The sequence below is a fragment of the Mesoplodon densirostris genome, chromosome 14 (assembly GCF_025265405.1).
Source record: "Mesoplodon densirostris isolate mMesDen1 chromosome 14, mMesDen1 primary haplotype, whole genome shotgun sequence".
In the NCBI taxonomy this organism is placed as follows: Eukaryota; Metazoa; Chordata; class Mammalia; order Artiodactyla; family Ziphiidae; genus Mesoplodon; species Mesoplodon densirostris.
Genome location: NC_082674.1, coordinates 59,783,756 through 59,801,032, shown reverse-complemented (window position 1 = coordinate 59,801,032; position 17,277 = coordinate 59,783,756). Strand labels below are relative to the sequence as shown.

Below are 17,277 nucleotides of genomic sequence, written 5' to 3'. Positions count from 1 at the left end.
ATTAAGCCCTTGTTGATTGTATTGTTTGCAAATATTTTCTCCCATTCTGTAGATTGTCTTTTCATTTTGTTTATGGTTTCTCCCATTATACTGTTGAATTGCTCTCACGAATAGAAAATTATTTCTTGTTTTGAATTGAAATCTAATTGAGGTATCTTCTCATCAGTTATAGGCCTATCTCCTGGAACCATACAGGGTAAATATAATCCATCTTCCACATCCAATCTTGTAAATGTTTGGAGACGTTCTTCCTGTTTATGAGGAGTATTTGCAGTTTTCTCATAGCATCTAAACTTGACTTTCAGTTCAGATTGGTCTGCACAGAAGCATTCTCTGTCTCTCATTATTTGCAAGTGCAGCCTTGCAACAAATTATGCTTCACTTCTTGTGATTAGTTAGCACGAAGTGTGGGCCCTTCCCACATCCTTGGAGAATAGATGGTTAGTGAGCTGAATCTATACAGTTCTATATGAGCCTGGTGGGTTTGCCGTCCCCTACTCAGAATCTCTAAGACATCAGGCTGCTGCCCCGTACACACCGTCAGAGATCACAAAATGGCTGGAAGTTTATCCGGGCGCTTGATGAAACTGCATTTACTTCATCAGGCCACTAGGTGATGTACAACTCGCAAACCCAGACTGCCAGGGAGGGTTGTGTATAGGACAGTTTCTGTTTGTACTTGGAAATGCCATCAGAAGTCACTTGGTACAATTTCATGAAAAGGTTTTCTTAGGGGGAGGGGAAACATGTCTTGCGTATACTTTGTCTTTCTCAGCTTTGTTCCAATTTTAAATATTAATTTGACTAGGATACTTTGAGTGATTTTCCTAGACAAGGGGCATGGATGGTCTGTTTATTTATTTACTTATTTATTTGTGTGTATGTGTGTATATATCTTCATGTATGAATGATATCTTGGCTGGGTTTAGGATTCTTTCTTTTTTTTCCTTTTTGGCTGCGCCACACGTCTTGTGGGATCTTAGTTCCCCAACCAGGGGTGGAAGCTGGGCCCCCAGCAGTGAAAGCACAGAGTCCTAACCACTGCACCACCAGGGAATTCCCAAGGATTCTTGAATAGTAGTCCTAGTCTCTACAAAGTACGCAGCCTTGTACTCTCCAGTTTCTAGTAATACAGATGAAAAGTCCACTGCCAATAGGTTTCTCTTTCCTTTGTAAGTAATAACCATTGCTCTTTGAAAGTTTGTAAATTTTTTCTTCATGCTTAGTGTTTCATCATGATAGGCTTAGATTTGATTAAAAAAAAAAGACAAAACTCTGCTTGTCACTTGATAAACCTTTTAGACTTAAAACTTAAGTCTTTTCTCAGTTCAGGGAAGTTTTATTGCTTTCCTTCTGTCTGTTTCCAACCTCCTTACTTTATAGATGAGGAAACTGAGCCCAGAAAGATTAAGTGACTTCCCTAAGGGTCACTCAGGTAGTTAAAATGAACCTCAAGCAAATAACCTGACTCCTTTGATGAGGTACACTTTCATTGTATTGAATATTGCTCTAGTGAGAGAGCCATTATGAACTAATTAGAAATTTTTTAGTGAGACAGGAATTTTTCTAAGGGGTCATGAGGAAATGAAGAAGGAAGAAGAGATGGTAGAATTCGTTAGGATTAAAATGTGGCCCATATGAAGGACTGCAAAATTCAGAAGTTCACCCCCACCCCCAGTATCCCAGTTATTGGAGATACCCCAAAGCTCTAAAACTTAATAAAGCCAGGAAGTTGATTGAACATTTGGAGAATTAGATATTTAGTTGTCAGAAGTTGGATAAGTGTGGTCATGCCCTGTTGTAAATATTGGAAAATATGTAAATGGCATCTGAAGGCTTGGAGACAGATACCATAAACTGTCTTATCAGTGGTCTGGTTTCTGTTCTGAGTTCCAGCTTGGGACACTTTTCTGCTGGGAACCACCTGTTCCTGGCTCTGTTGATCTTTGGATTTCCCTAGCGCTTCAGTCCCTTTCAGTTTTGAAATGAAACCTACCCCCAGAGGGTGAGGTCAGGTACGGAGAGGACTTTGACAGCTCACACCAGATTGTTTTCTTTCCAGAGCCGCCCAATATGTGACTGTGTGAGGCATGAGGCGCAGCAGGCTGTGATACAGACTAATTGATGGTGAGTCAGCTGTTGGGTAAGACCTCAGCTAGGCAGTGTTAACTCTTTGGGTAACCAGGAAAACATGTAGACCAAATATGTTGTCTTTCAGGCTCAGAAAGTTGAAAGTTAAGAGCACGGTCACCAGAGATCTACCATGATCTCTCTGCCTTTGGTTTACTGAAGAAGGAAAGGCTTTATTTCAGTGTCTTTTCTCCTCTTTTATAGAACCTTCTTTTCAGGAAGAAGCCAAGTCCCTGGCCTCTTTCTGCTGCTCCAGAAAGTTTCTAAACTTTTATACTGTGCCTCCTGGAATTGCTGCTTTGATGTGGAGTGATTCCTCTAGATATCCCTAGACAACCCCCCACCATGCCCCCAATCCCTTCACAGAATGCAGCTTCCCCTCTTCCTTTTGTTGTAAATGTGGTTTCCACCATATTATGGCACTTCACTTGGAATCTTTATAAGTGGAACTGGCTGTTTCTTCAGCTTGCCCATACCACTTCCCCCAGTTTTGCCTGACTGCCCCCCAGCCTTATCCCCCAGCACTGCAGAGCTGCTTCCAGATCTTTAAATACTTTTTCCCCTTTGAGACTGCTGCTGGCCTGTAAGGCCACCTGATCCCTGTCCTTGAAGCTGGCATCTGTACTTATTCTCCCATATTTGTTTAGGACTTTGGTATTTGACCTCCCTTCCTGGGGTTCTGGCCCAGTCTAGGGGATCTGTGGCCAAACTTGGCCTGGGGCCAAGGATTCAAGATAGAGCAGTTTTTTTTGTTTTTTTTAAAGACTCACCCTCGGGACTTCCCTGGTGGCGCAGTGGTTAAGAATCCGCCTGCCAATACAGGGGACACAGGTTTGATCCCTTGTCCGGGAAGATCCCACATGCCGTGGAGTAACTAAGCCCGTGCGCCACAACTACGGAACCTTTGCTCTAGAGCCCGCGAGCCACAACTACTGAAGCCCGTGCGCCACAACTACTGAAGCCCGTGCATCTAGAGCCCGTGCTCCACAGCAAGAGAAGCCACCGCAATGAGAAACCCACGCACCACAACGAAGAGTAGCCCCCACTTGCCACAACTAGAGAAAGCCCGCGCGCAGCAACAAAGACCCAACGCAGCCAAATAAATTTTAAAACAAACAAACAAAAAGCAAACAACCAAAAACTTCAGTGTAGTAAGTGTAACATGGGTCTCTGCAAGTATTAAGTGTCTGAAATAGGCAGCTAATACTGGATTTAATATTATTTTATAAATAATTGTTCCCTTAGCAATAAACATAAGTCTACACATTCCCAATAGTCCCAGAAAATAAATACTATGATTATGCACAGTATGTATGACAAACTAGTTTCAAACAAACCAGTTTCAGCATCTTGATAAAAATTCAGATCAGAATAAAATGTGACTCTAAAATTTAAAACATTGTCAAAATAACATCACATTTAATCTTCCATGGTTTACACAAGTATTATGAATTTCCAGTTTTGGAACACATTTTTCTGTTGTGAATTAAAATACGAACATACTGAAAACTGTTAATTTCAGAACATTGTAGATATTTTGAATACTCCTGCTCCCCGCTCCCCTGTTTCAATTATTTCTGTATTTCCAGAGGCAACCTGTTAGTGGTTTAGAATGTACCTCCCACACTCTGTGTGTGTTTGCATACATATGTATGAACCCAGAAATTTTTTTCTTTTTTTGCCACACCATGCGGCATGTGGAACTTCCCCGACCAGGGATTGAACCTGTGCCCCCTGCAGTGAAAGCATGGAGTCTTAACCACTGGACCACCAGGGAAGTCCCTGAAAATGTTTAAAATGCTATTGCCGTGTTTTATTTATTTACACAAATGGGGTCACATTTTATGTATCATTTTTATATTTCTTTCTTTGATTCAGTAATGTGCCTTGACAATATTCCATGTTGGTACATAAAGATACTTCTCATTCTTTTTGGCTACTGTATAATATTTCATAGACTAGATATACTGTATTTTATTTATCTGTTTTCCTATTGAGGGACATTAAGGTATTTCCAGTTTTTTGTTGTTGTTAATGATTCTTTTTGTGTTTAAAAAATTTTTTTTTAAATTTTCCTTATGTATTTTAAAAAATTTGTTTATTCAACTTCTTGTGTTTTAAATGTCTGCAGTCTGTTCCTAGGCTTTTTTTTCTTTCTTTTCTTCCTGCTCCCCGTAGGTGATCTCAACTTCTGTGACAGCTTCAGTTACCATCTATACATGGATGATGACCAAATCTCTCTCCAGACCAGAATATCCAGCTGTTCACATGGACAGCTCCACTGCGATGTTTTGAAGACTCAGCAAAATGCAGCCTTCTGCTCTTTCCCTCTTGCTCTTCCTCCAGTGTCCTGTCACATGGTAAATAGCACCACCACCCATGCAGTTGCTGGGCTCAAGGCCTAGTAGTCATTCTAAGTCCTACCCCTTCCCTTCCCACAGCTGACAACCAGCCTATCATAGGATTTGTCCTCTCCAATATTTCTTGGATCCAGTTGCTTTTTTCTTCTTCTTCTTCTTTTTATAAATTTATTTATTTATTTTTGGCTGTGTTGGGTCTTCGTTGCTGTGCACGGGCTTTCTCTAGTTGGCGACTGGGGGCTACTCTTTCTTGAAGCGCGTGGGCTTCTCATTGCGGTGGCTTCTCTTGTTGCGGAGTGTGGGCTTCAGTAGTTGTGGCATGTGGGCTCAGTAGTTATGGCTCTCAGGCTCTAGAGCACAGGCTCAGCAGTTGTGGTGCATGGGCTTAGTTGCCCCGCAGCATGTGGGATCTTCCCGGACTAGGGCTCGAACCATGTCCCCTGCATTGGCAGGCGGATTCCGTGCCACCAGGGAAGTCCCCAGTTGCTTTCTTCTTCATTGCCACTATCCTCTACCTTAGTTTCCTAATTTATAAGATACAGTATTTGTGAGGTTTAAATTAATTAATATATAAAAAATGCTTAGAACAATGGATCGGCAGCTAGTATGTGCTATGTATTAGTTATTATCATCATCCTTGTTACTGTCCCCTTCTTTCTCTGCTTCACCTTAGTCTACATAATCCACTCTCATCTCTGTCTCCAGTCTTAATCTTATTCTCCCCTACCTCCATTCTGTTCTCTACATTGTAGCCAGAGTGTCTTTATAAAATGTAAGAATGGTCACGATCTAATTCCTCTGCTTAAAAAAGCTTCAGTGATCTTACCATTGGGCTTTTGTATGTGTGTATTGTTAACCCCGCTTAGGATGCTTTTTCCCTTGCTCTTTGAATGGCTGGTTCCTTTTTATTTAGATACCTACTTTTAAATGTCATCTCCTCAGAGAGGCTTTCCCCTGACCACCTAATGATTATAAAGTAGCCACCCATATACATACTTTCTAGCACATCACCTATTTTAGTTCTTTGCATAGCACTTATCAATAAGTGATATTTTTCTAGTTTAGTCACATACTTGTTTATAGTCTCCTCCAATTAGAACGGAAATTATCTGAGAACACGGATATTGTCTGTTTCATTTACTGTTATAAATAAAACATAGGACAATGCCTGGCATATTGTAAGCACTCAGTGAATACTTGTTAAGTGAATGATAAAACAGCTTCATATCTTATGAGACCCTTCTTGGTCTCTCCAGCATCATCTGTGCTGGTATTCTCTCTACCTTGACCTCCCCAGCTCATCTCATCTCTTCAGATATGCTTTCTTGCTGCAGGGCCTTTACATACGCTGTTTCTTCTGCCTAGAACATGCTTCCTTAAATGCTCTGCCACTGCTTGGGTATCTCCTGTTGATCCTTCAAGTTTCATCTTAGGTGTAACTTCACCTGATTAGCCTTCTTAATCTTACAGCTCTGCATGCATTGCCTTTAACTGTCATACATGTTGGGATTATTTAATTGTCTTTCTCCTTCATTAAACTGTAAGTTCTATCAGACAAAGGCCTATGTCTTGCTCACCGTGTATTCTTAGTCCTAGCTGCTGTGGGATAGAAGGATGCCTTGAGGTGGAGGTGGTGGGCAGGAGGGACGGAGTACTAGGGATATCACCTGAGGGCCAAGAAGGTGTGCCTTAGAATGTCAGGGGGAGGTCTAGACATTTGACCTGGCTCATTGTCATTCTCCTTATTCCACCTTTGGTGATTCCAGTGTTTGCCTGGATGAACCAACTAACATACTTGGGATGAACCATCTAACATGCTTGTCTCTCTCGGGGACATCTTCATAAAGTAAGGGTAAGCCTGGCAGGGGACTTGGCCATGAAGGGGGCATGAGTGCCTCGGATCAAGGTTGAGGATCTGGATAGGCAGATTATTTATTCCGAGTGGCTGATGGCAGAATAACTGAGTGGAGTGCAGTCCTAAGCAAGGAAGGAAGCAAAAGACCTTAGGGATAACGTGAGGGAAAGATGAAACAGGAAGCTAAATCATTAGGTCAGAAACCTAGAGAACCAGGATAGTGGGTGGAGTGTAAGAAGGGACAGACAAGCAGTTCAGGATTAAGGCCATAGATAATCTTTGGGATTACTAAAATCATCTTTTAGCAGTCTTATTTCTTTAGTGTGGAACCAGCTTTTGGATTATAGGAACAATCAGGTAGTTGACATATAAGGGTTTGAGCTAAATTTTGTATTGCTTTGTATTTTATGTGCTATTTAAAGTCCAATCCCCAGAAATCCTACCTTACCTCCCCCAATACCCCAATTTAATTTCTGCTCCGAAGAGCCTCCCTTCCCTCCTTTTAAATATACTAGGTTCAACTTGCTCATAGTTTTAAAAAGTCTCCTGTACAGAGGCCTGTAGCAGTCTTGGTGCTCCCTTCAGGTAGGCTGAGGATATGCCCTTCAGGTAGGGTAGGCACTCCTTCAGGTTACCTCCTCCCACCAAACTAGGCATAGGAGCTAGCCTCAGAAGTTCAGGACTCCCTGCCTAACCTGAATCTGTGGAATTTCTCTCTGAATTTTGGGGAGGGACATGGGAGTGTAGAATATAGGTTGGGACTCTCTTGGTGAGGCATAGTAAGGAGTAGTGGAAGACTGGCTGGGTATGCATGGATGGTAAGATCTGAAGGTTGAAGGCAGTGGGCTTCAAAGTGTCTGACCTGGAATTGTCCTAGAGTTTATGGCAGCATTAGGGGGCTCTGATGTGCCAAGCAGAGAATCTTGGTGAGTAGGGCCGGTCATTACCCCTTAGAGGTGTTCTGTATGTTTTTCTACTTAGCCTGGTGCTCTTCTACAGACTGACCAGTAGCTGGCATCATGGTGGATACTGAAGGGGAGTCATTGGGATAGAAACAGTACTTACTGAGGAGGAGTGTCGTTCTCTTTTTGATGGTTGGATGGAGTGATTGTGTGCACAAACTGGGCAGTCTAAGGCCCGGTCACCTGGCCTGTGTGCGGTGAAGCATCTGCCCTCCCTTCCTACTGCTCCACTGGGGAAACCAACCTAAGGCAGCTGGAGATCATGACCATTGTTAGTGATTTCCCCAGGAGTGCTCCCTGTCTTTGATTCCTCTGCTCTCTAATCCCCATGCTCTGATGTCCTGCCTTCTATTTTCTGCTTCGGGGGACTTCAAATTTCATAATCCCTTCTGACTCCTTTTTCTAGTTTATTTCATGCCCAGCTTGACTCTTGGTTCTATGTAGTTCCCTAATTTCGACGTTGCCATTCACCCTCAAGTGAGGGCCTTCCTCCATTAGCCCTATTCCTGGAGCTATGGTTTTGAAGCTTTAATACATCAGAATTACCCATGGGGGCAAGTATTGAGGGGCTGGCTACTTATTTAAAATGCAGATTCCTGGTCTTTACTCCTGCTCTCCTGATTGAGTAGGTATGGGTGGTAACCAGGAATCTGCATTTTGATTGGCCTCCAGGTGACTCTCACACCAGTCATCATCTGCAGACCATATTTGAAGAAACTCTGACTTAGAGGACTGTGTTGACCCCTTACTCCCCTAGAGGGGAAGGAAAGGGTTTTTTAAAAAAAATAATTTATTTATTTTTGGCTGCGTTGGGTTTTCGTTGGTGTGCACGGGCTTTCTGAAGTTGCGGTGAGTGGGAGCTACCCTTCGTTGCAGTGCACATGCTTATTGTGGTGGTTTCTCTTGTTGTGGAGCACGGGCTCTAGGCTTACGGGCTTCAGTAGTTGTGGCACGTGGGCTCAGTGGTCGTGGCACAGGGGCTTAGTTGCTCCGCGGCATGTGGGATCTTCCCGGACCAGGGCTTGAACCCGTGTCTCCTGCATTGGCAGGCAGATTCTTAACCACTGCGCCACCAGGGAAGCCCCAAGGAAAGTGTTTTGAACCCTTTACTTGGATCCTAAGGTCGCAGGAACCTTAATCTGTCACCTGTCTTTCAGTGGGGACAGTGGATAACTGTCCCTATGTACTGACACCTCATCTTCTCGTTGCCATAGTAGGCAAAGATCCCAGATGAGGTAGAGGGCCTTAATGATTCCCCCTGGCAGGTCAGGACTTCTGGAGTATACTGCAGACTTTGACTTTGGACTCAGAAAGCAGGCTAGAACACAGACTTTGAAGGCTGCCAATTGCACTTCAGATTTGCCTCTGGGATGCCTCTTTTTCTGTACACAGTGACCCTGCCCTAAAGTAGGCTGTCTTTTGGTCTCCAAGCTGTCGTCACTCCCTATTGCAGCTGTCCTCTAAACAACTTCCACTATCCTTCTATAAAACAACTCAGCCTTGTCTCTCTCCTTTCCACATCCTCTCTTGTATTCCTGTTACCTATACAATCAAGTCCAAATGTCTCAGGTTGGAATAAACAGTCTTGCACAATTTGGCCCAAATTGTGGCCTACAAGGCCTAGCAAGATCTGGCCCCTGCTGTATTTTTTTTTTTTTTTTTTTTTTTTTTTTTTGTGGTACGCGGGCCTCTCACTGTTGTGGCCTCTCCCGCTGCGGAGCACAGGCTCCAGACGCGCAGGCTCAGTGGCCATGGCTCACAAGCCTAGCCGCTCCGCGGCATGTGGGATCTTCCCGGACCGGGGCACGAACCTGCGTCCCCTGCATCGGCAGGTGGACTCTCAACCACTGCGCCACCAGGGAAGCCCCCCTGCCTGTATTTTAAGTCTCATTTCAAGCCACTCTCCTCCTTATCTCCTGCATGCACCCTCACCTGCTTGCAGTTCTTTCAGTTCTCTGGCTTCATGGACTTGGCCTAGAATACTCTCTACCCTGCTCTTCACTTCATTAATTATCACTTGCCTTTAAGTTTCAGTTGAGCATTATCTTGTTTGGGAGGTCTTTTCTGGCCTCTCCATACAAAGCAACACCATATTATTATCTTAGTACCTGTTTGTTTCCGTTAGACCACTTAATGCTTTTTACTGGTTTATCTTTCCCTCTTACTAGATTATAAGCTCCATGAGGGCAGGGACCTTCTTGCTCATGGTTTTGTCTTCAGTGCCTAGTGAGTGCATAGAGGTACTCAATAAGGATTTGTTGACTAAATTGCCTTTCACCTTCTTGTCAGTAAGTGTGTTGGTGCTTTGTGGCTCTGCAGAACTCTCACCCTTTGTGCATGTGTTACTTCTGCCAGAGCACCCTTTCTCTCATTGACTGGTCAGATTCCTTCTTGTCCTTTACCACTTCTCTAAGCAATTCTTTGACTTCCCCAGGCAGTGCTAGTTCAATAGAGATAGCACTTTGGTCCTCTTGAATGGACTTTTCACCCTGTGTGGCGATCTTCCCTATGCAAGAGATAGATGGTATTGCCCTTGGTTTACAGATGACAAGCCAGAGGCTCTGGGAGATGGATTAACTTGGAAATGGCAGAAACGGGATTCAAACCCTGATTCACGGGGTCTGTAGAGCCCTCACTCATTCTGTTTCACTGTGCTTTCTCTAAAAGAAACCAAATAGCAGACCCAGAGACATTGGGTGAAAGAGGTGTTTTTTATTTTTTATTTTATCATTTTTTTTGTGTGTGTGGTACGCGGGCCTCTCACTTTTGTGGCCTCTCCCGTTGCGGAGCACAGGCTCCAGATGCTCAGGCTCAGCGGCCATGGCTCACGGGCCCAGCTGCTCCGTGGCATGTGGGATCTTCCCGGACCAGGGCACAAACCCGCGTCCCCCTGCATCGGCAGGTGGACTCTCAACCACTGCGCCACCAGGGAAGCCCGAAAGAGGTGTTTTCTTTTTTTAATTTCTTAAATAATGAAAGTGTGTGTGTGTGTGTGTGTGTGTGTAGTTTTAATTTTATCAGAGTTAAACACAGTAAAGGGTAGACAGTAGTTCCTCCTTATCTGAGGTTTTGCTTTCCATAGTTTCAATTACTTGAGATCTGAAAATATTAAATGGAAAATTCCAGGAATAAACAATTCATAAGTTTTAAGTTGCACACTGTTCTGAGCAGTGTGATGGAACCTTGTGCCATCCTGCTCCTTCCCATCCAGGACGTGAATCATCCTTTGTTCAGCATACCCATGCTGTGTATGCTATAGGAAAAAACAGTATATATAGGGTTCAGTACTATATCCATGGTTCCAGGATTTGGAACGTATCCCACATGGATAAGGGAGGACGGCTGTACTCTTGACAAACCATTTATAAGGATGATGGAGTAAAGGGTGACCATAATATTCAGAGGATGGTGTGTATTTCATGTGTTCCCTTGATTATACTGTTGGTGACTCCTTGTGACAATGACAAGTCAACATACAACCTAGTAGAAATGAGCCAAGGCAAAACAGTATTAAATTCAAACTAAAGCAAATGTCAATCATCATTTATAGATGCTTGGAGGTATTATGAAGAGTGAAATCTGAACATTTTTGTTGAGGGGGAAAAATGTGCAAAATCATTGTGCAAAGCCTTTAACGCGTTTTGCTTAAAAATACTTCTTACTATATTGATAAGGGACTAGTTGAGTAAATTATGGTGGATAGCATCATATTAATACAGCAGTTAAAAAGAATGAGACAGGTACACCCACCCTCACACACGCACACTCACACAGTGATATGGAACAATCTCTAAGATCTACTGTTAAGAGAAAACTAAAGCAAGCAAAATAGAGTTTGTGGCATGCTAGTATTAGTATTTGAATGAAAAAAGGGGAGGACTCTATATACTTGTTATACCCAGACTACCCCTGGAGGTTTGTTTTTTTTGTTTTTTTTTTTGATATCTTTTTGTGTTGCTGAAATTATTTTTTAACCCATGTGTGCATTGCTTTTTTAAAAAATTGTGATAAAAAACACATAAAATTTACTGTCTTAACCATTTTTAGGTTCACAGTTCAGTAGTGTTAAGTATATTCATATTGTTTTCCAACAGATCACCAGAGCTTTTTCATCTTGGACAGCTGAAACTCTTATACTCATTAAACAACAATTCCTCATTTTTCCTTCCCATTTGCCCCTGGTAACCACCCTTCTACTTTAAGTTTCTAGGAATTTGACTGTTTTAGATACCTCATATAAGTAGAATCATATACTATTTGTCTTCTTGTGTCTAGCTTATTTCACTTAGCAGAAAGTCCTTGAGGGTCTTGTATGTTGTATCATGTGATAGGACTTTCTCCTCTTTTAGGCTAAATAGTATTTCATTTTTTGTTTGTACCACATTTTGTTTATATCTGTTCATCTCTCAATATATTGCCTTTTATAATCTTTTTTAAAAAGTACTTTGCTTTACCCTGTGAACCTGAAAAGTTGAATGTAAACGTTGTGTGTATATGGGGCAACAGGAACATGGGTTGGGAGCAGGTTAAATGGTAGCTCCCTAAACTTTACAGCAAAGAGATCTTTTTTTTTTCTAGTGAATGATTCCCAACTTTATGTATTGGATTTTTGTATTTGAGATTTTTCTTGAAGTGAAACACATTTCTACTAAGAATAGAACAAAAAAAGGGGAGATTGTGTTGAAATTGAAGATACCTATGTGTACCGTGTGTCTAACATCATTTATCCCTCCATTTGTGTTACTAGCACCACTCTTGCACTAGAAATCTTAAAGACCCTCCACCTTTATTGAAGTATAGTTGATTTACAATATTATATTAGTTTCAGGTGTATAGCAAAGTGATTCAGTATTTTTGCAGATTATGCTCCATTGTAAGATAGCCATTGTAAGATAATGGCTATAACTCACTGTGCTATGCAATATATCCTTGTTGCTTATCTATTTTATACATGATAGTTTGTATCTGTAATCCCTAATTTGTCTCTCTCCTCTTTGGTAATCACTAGTTTGTCTTCTGTATCTGTGAGTCTGTTTCAGTTTTACATATACATTAGAGTTCCCCTTTTCAATAACATGTTTCCTGTGTGTTGATTTTGTCTTCCTAAACAGAGTAAATTCTTGAGGGCAGGAGGCATGTCTTATGATTATATCCTATAGTGATAAGCATAATAGAAGTTGCTCAATAACTACATATTCAAGAAAGACGAGAGAAATGGATAAAGAGAGAAAGAGACTTCTCTGCTGAAGAGATGATTGCTTTGGTTTTTCTCTGATTCACCTTGTACTCTTCCCTAGTGAAGAATTTCTTCCACTTGCAGACTAAGGGCATTGGAAGATTTGTGTGTGTGTGTGTGTGTGTGTGATGTTCCCTGCTGAAAGCCCAGGAGAGAAAGCAGAAGCTGGAATGGGGCCTTGAGGCTGTGGCCTGATAGTATGCAGTGAGACTTCTGTGTTGTAGCCTCAAGGGAAGTCTTAGATTTCTACCCTCTACCTAATTTCAAGCTTGGATATTCAGCTGTCAGCAGGGCAGCTGGACCTATATGTGCCTTAGGTGTCTTAAATTCAGTAGCACATTTTAGGAATGTTTGATAAAAGTAATTTGTCAATTTTGGTATAAGTATATGAAAGCACTTAACACAAGGCCTGGCATATAGTAGGTATCCAAGAGGTGACAGAGAGTGTTTGAGAAATATTTTGAAATAGTCAAATCTTTCCCTAGGTCCCCTACCTCTATTTGTTTGCCTCCACTGCTACCCTCAGGCTAAAGAAATAGGGAATAGCAACATGGATTCCACCTTTATGAAGTTGCCAATTTCTTGTGTGTGGCTTTATGCTCAAGCAAGAAGTGTGTTCTGCTCCCACATATTTGAGAGCAAATATATCTGGATCTAGGGATATACTCGAAACTGCGTCGCAGCTGAAAATGTTCCAGTGTACACTAGCATGGCTTGTCACTTTGGGCAACTTTCTTGGTAGGGACCTAGCCTGAGAATCTTAGTGGGGAAATCTGAATCTCTAGGGTAGTCATGGTATAGCCAGGACAGCTTGTTGCGTGCAGGCATGGAGGAAGGGATAAGGTAAGGGTCAAAAAGGGCTCAGCTCTGTGTCATTTTCTGCTCAAAGGAAGATGTAGGCACTCATGTACCAGGGGTAGTGTTCTGGCCTGCTGTGGCTTGTCACCTCCTTGTGAATGAGCAGTCTTGCTCCTGGCTGCCCTGTAAGGCATTTGGGGTTTAGTAGGAGATATAATAGGGAATCTAAATCAGATAGCCTTGCTTCAAATCTTACAGATCTGCACGGAGGAAATATGCCTCCCAGGATGTTTCCCATGTGCTGCAATAAGAGGAATCCCATCCAGATCTGTGGGTGTGTCCCTCCATCCGTCTTATGTCCACTCAGCTTATCTTGATCTTAAGCTTTTATCCCTTTCACCCTGTCACTATCCTGGCTTCTGGGAAGAGCAGGGAAAAGGGTGAGGGAGGATGGGCAGAGTTAAAGAACTTGTGGCGTATGTGGATTTGCTGTCGTTAAATCCTTTTTGGAACAAAGTGTAGATGTGGAGAGGAGGATGAGTGAGCAGGTAGGAGAACAAACACGTGCTGCCTGTACCACTTATCTGGCACTCAGCCTGGACCCTTGCTTGGTATTATCAGTCTCTTTCTGTGTTGTTTCTCTTTCCCATGTAAAGCATAAGCATGTATACACATGTAATTTCATATCAATGGACCCATAACTTAATACTGGTGTTTTAAAATAAATTTATTTATTTTATTTTTATTTATTTTTGGCTGCGTTGGGTCTTTGTTGCTGCACTCGGGCTTTCTCTAGTTGCGGTGAGTGGGGGCTACTGTTTGTTGTGGTGTGTGGGCTTCTCATTGCGGTGGCTCCTCTTGTTGCGAAGCACGGGCTCTAGGAGTGCAGGCTTCAGTAGTTATGGCGTGCAGGCTCAGTAGTTGTGGTGCACGGGCTTAGTTGCTCCACGGCATGTGGGATCTTCCCAGGCCAGGGCTCGAACCTGTGTCCCCTGCATTAGCAGGCAGATTCTTAACTGCTGTGCCACCAGGGAAGCCCTGTTTTTTTTCTTTAATACTGTTTTGTTTTCTTTTTTCACCTTTTTTCCCAGCTTCATTGAGATATAATTGATGTGTAACGTTGTGTAAGTTTAAGGTGTACAGTGTGATGATTTGATACATATATATATTGTTAACTGATTACCACAATGTGGTTAACACATCCATTACCTCACATAGTTACCTATTTTTTGTGTGTAGTGAGAATCCTTTTTCATTGGATTATGTGTTATAGACATCTTTTCAGTAAATACAGAATTAATGGCTGAATTATACTTCCATGTGTGGATATACCATAATGCATTTTATTCTCTTAGTATATAATCTATTTATCTCATCTCTAATCAATGGTGCCTTCCCCGACCCTCTTACTTAAAGTTGTGACAACCTTCCTTTCCTGTCTTCCTTCTCTCCTTTACTTTTCTTTATAGCATTTAGCCCCACATGCCATACTACATATTTTTCTTATTTGTTTATTGCCTAACACACTTCATTAGAATGTAGGCTCCATGAAAATAGGGATTTTTTTTTTTTTTTTTTTACTCTGCTTCTCTGTAACTAGAGCTTAGTACCAGTTCCTGGTACATAGGTGGTGCTCAATAAATATTTGTTGAATGAATGAATTTGTTGGATTTTTGGTATGCCTGTTGGGGTTTTTATTTGTAACATATTTGTTATTATGTATATTCTATAGTAAATACCTTGGTAAATAATCTTTATACAGTTGTCTATGTATCCCCTTAGGATAAGTTTCAAGAAATGGAATGGCTCAGATAAAGGATATGTGCACAGTTAGAATGTTGATTCATGAAGCCAAACTACCCTTAAGAATGTTAACTTATACTAACAGTGCATGAGATTGCCTGTTTCTCCATATCATCAGTAACACTGGCTTGTGTGTTTTTTGTGTTCCTCATCTGACAGGTGAAACATTGTCTTGTCACTGTATAACATGGTAATTGAGAATGTGACTCTGGAGCTAGCCTGATGGGACCTGAATTCTGACTCAGCCGCTTACTATGTGACCTTGGGTACGTCATTTAACTTCTCTGTACCTCAGTTTCATCTTTGGTAAAGTAGGGATAATGATAGCACCTATTTCATGGGAAGTAAATCAGTTAATCCAAGTAAAATGCTTCAAATAGTAACTAAGACATGGCACTTAATTGTGATTTAATTTACATTATATTTAATCATTAAATATGATTTAATTTACATTTCTTTGAATATTAAAGATTAAACATCTTTTCAAATGTATTTTGGACAGATGTATATATTTTTTGAATCACTTATTCATGTCATGTCCTTTGCACATTTTCCCAGTAATATTTTGTTGATAATTTGTAAGAGCTAAAGTGTTGACTGTTGTATATAGTGCAGAATTGTTCCCAGTTTGTCATTTGTTTTTCACCTTTGTTTATACAATTTTTTATCTATCTGCAAGTTTGACATTTTTAAGTAGTCAACATAATCTTTTCCGTTATAGTTTTTGCTACTAGTTCAATGTTTAGAAAAGGCATGCTTCCCTACCTCAAAATTATAAAAATAGTTACTCATTCTTGTTGAGTACTTTGCTTAGGTGTGTATTTTTAAATCTTTAAATTTAAATCTTTGATTCATCTGGAATTTATTTTGATATGAAGATAGCAGTTGAAATCTGGTTCTATTTCTTTTTAGTAGTGTCCCAAACCCCTTTACTGAAGGAGCAAGAGCAGGAGCCTTTAATCTATTCTCCCCTCCCCCAATTTGAAAGTAAGCTATCCTAGCTATAGCAAGTAGCAAATCTCCATTTTAGAGAATGAATTTAATATTTGGACTCAGTCAGTAGTCATTCATTTGTTAAACTATGGGATGAATATGCTGTGTAAAACAGTTTGGGATCAGAACTCACAGTTGATTCTAAGTGATGAGGCTGCTGGGGTCACTGGTGCAGCTTCTCTCCTGGCTCTGGAAGCTCCTCCTAAGTGGGTCCTAATTTGAGGACCTCTTTGATGGGGCTATTGTTAGTTTGGAATGATAAGATGGGACCACTGTTAGTTTGGAATGATAAGTTCTCTGTTCAAAAAACAAATGATGTGACTGTAGCAGATACTTCCTCACTCCAGCCTAGGTGTATTGATAGGGTATTGGTAGAGGGGGTGTTGAATGGTAATAAACCCATCGTGTTCTAGCTCTGTCCTCATCTTCTCTTTTTGGAACTCTAGTCCCACCCAGTTTTTTGCCTCTGACTCAAGATGGAGGGAGGATGATTCTTATACAGCAGAGCATCCACATATTTCATGGCAGCTACTGTCTGCCAGAGATAATGAAGAAAGGCAGCTAACTCATACATGGCATATATTATCTACCAGGAACTGTTCTAAGCATCTTACATATATAAACTCTTTATGTGGTAGGTGCTCTGTACTGGGTTGCATAGTGTCCCCCTAAAAATTCATACCCACCTAGAATCTATGAATGTGATCTTATTTGGAAATAAGGTCTTTGTAAGATATAGTCAAGTTATGATGAAGTCATAACTTGATTGGGCCCTAATCCAATGCCTGGTGTTCCTATAAGAAGAGGGAGACACTCACAGAGGAAAGATGACCATGTAGAGATGGAGGCAGAGATAGGAGATATGCTGCCATATACAAAGAATGGCAGGGATTACTGGCAACCACCAGAAGCTGGAAGAGGCAAGGAAGGGTTCTTTCCTAGAACTTTCAGAGGGAGCATAGCCCTGCTGACACCTTTATTTTGGAATTCTAGCTTCCAGAACTGTGAGAGAGTAAATTTCTGTTGTTTAAAAGCCACCTAGTTGGTAGTATTTGCTACAGCAACCCTAGGAAACCAGTGCATGCTATTATTATCATCTCTGTTTTCAGATAAGGAAACTGAGGCCCAGAGAGGTCAAAT

General features: G+C 41.5%; 1 long non-coding RNA gene across 1 annotated transcript in view; it reads left to right on the top strand.

Moving 5' to 3' along the window:
* The window catches only part of LOC132501843 (uncharacterized), a 47,474-nt gene that overhangs the window by 19,594 nt on the left and 10,603 nt on the right, over positions 1–17,277 (top strand). Inside the window, exons 4-6 of the long non-coding RNA XR_009534334.1 lie at positions 2,063–2,127; positions 4,309–4,490; positions 15,304–15,410. This is a non-coding gene — a long non-coding RNA (uncharacterized LOC132501843). The remainder of the gene's footprint in view (positions 1–2,062; positions 2,128–4,308; positions 4,491–15,303; positions 15,411–17,277) is intronic.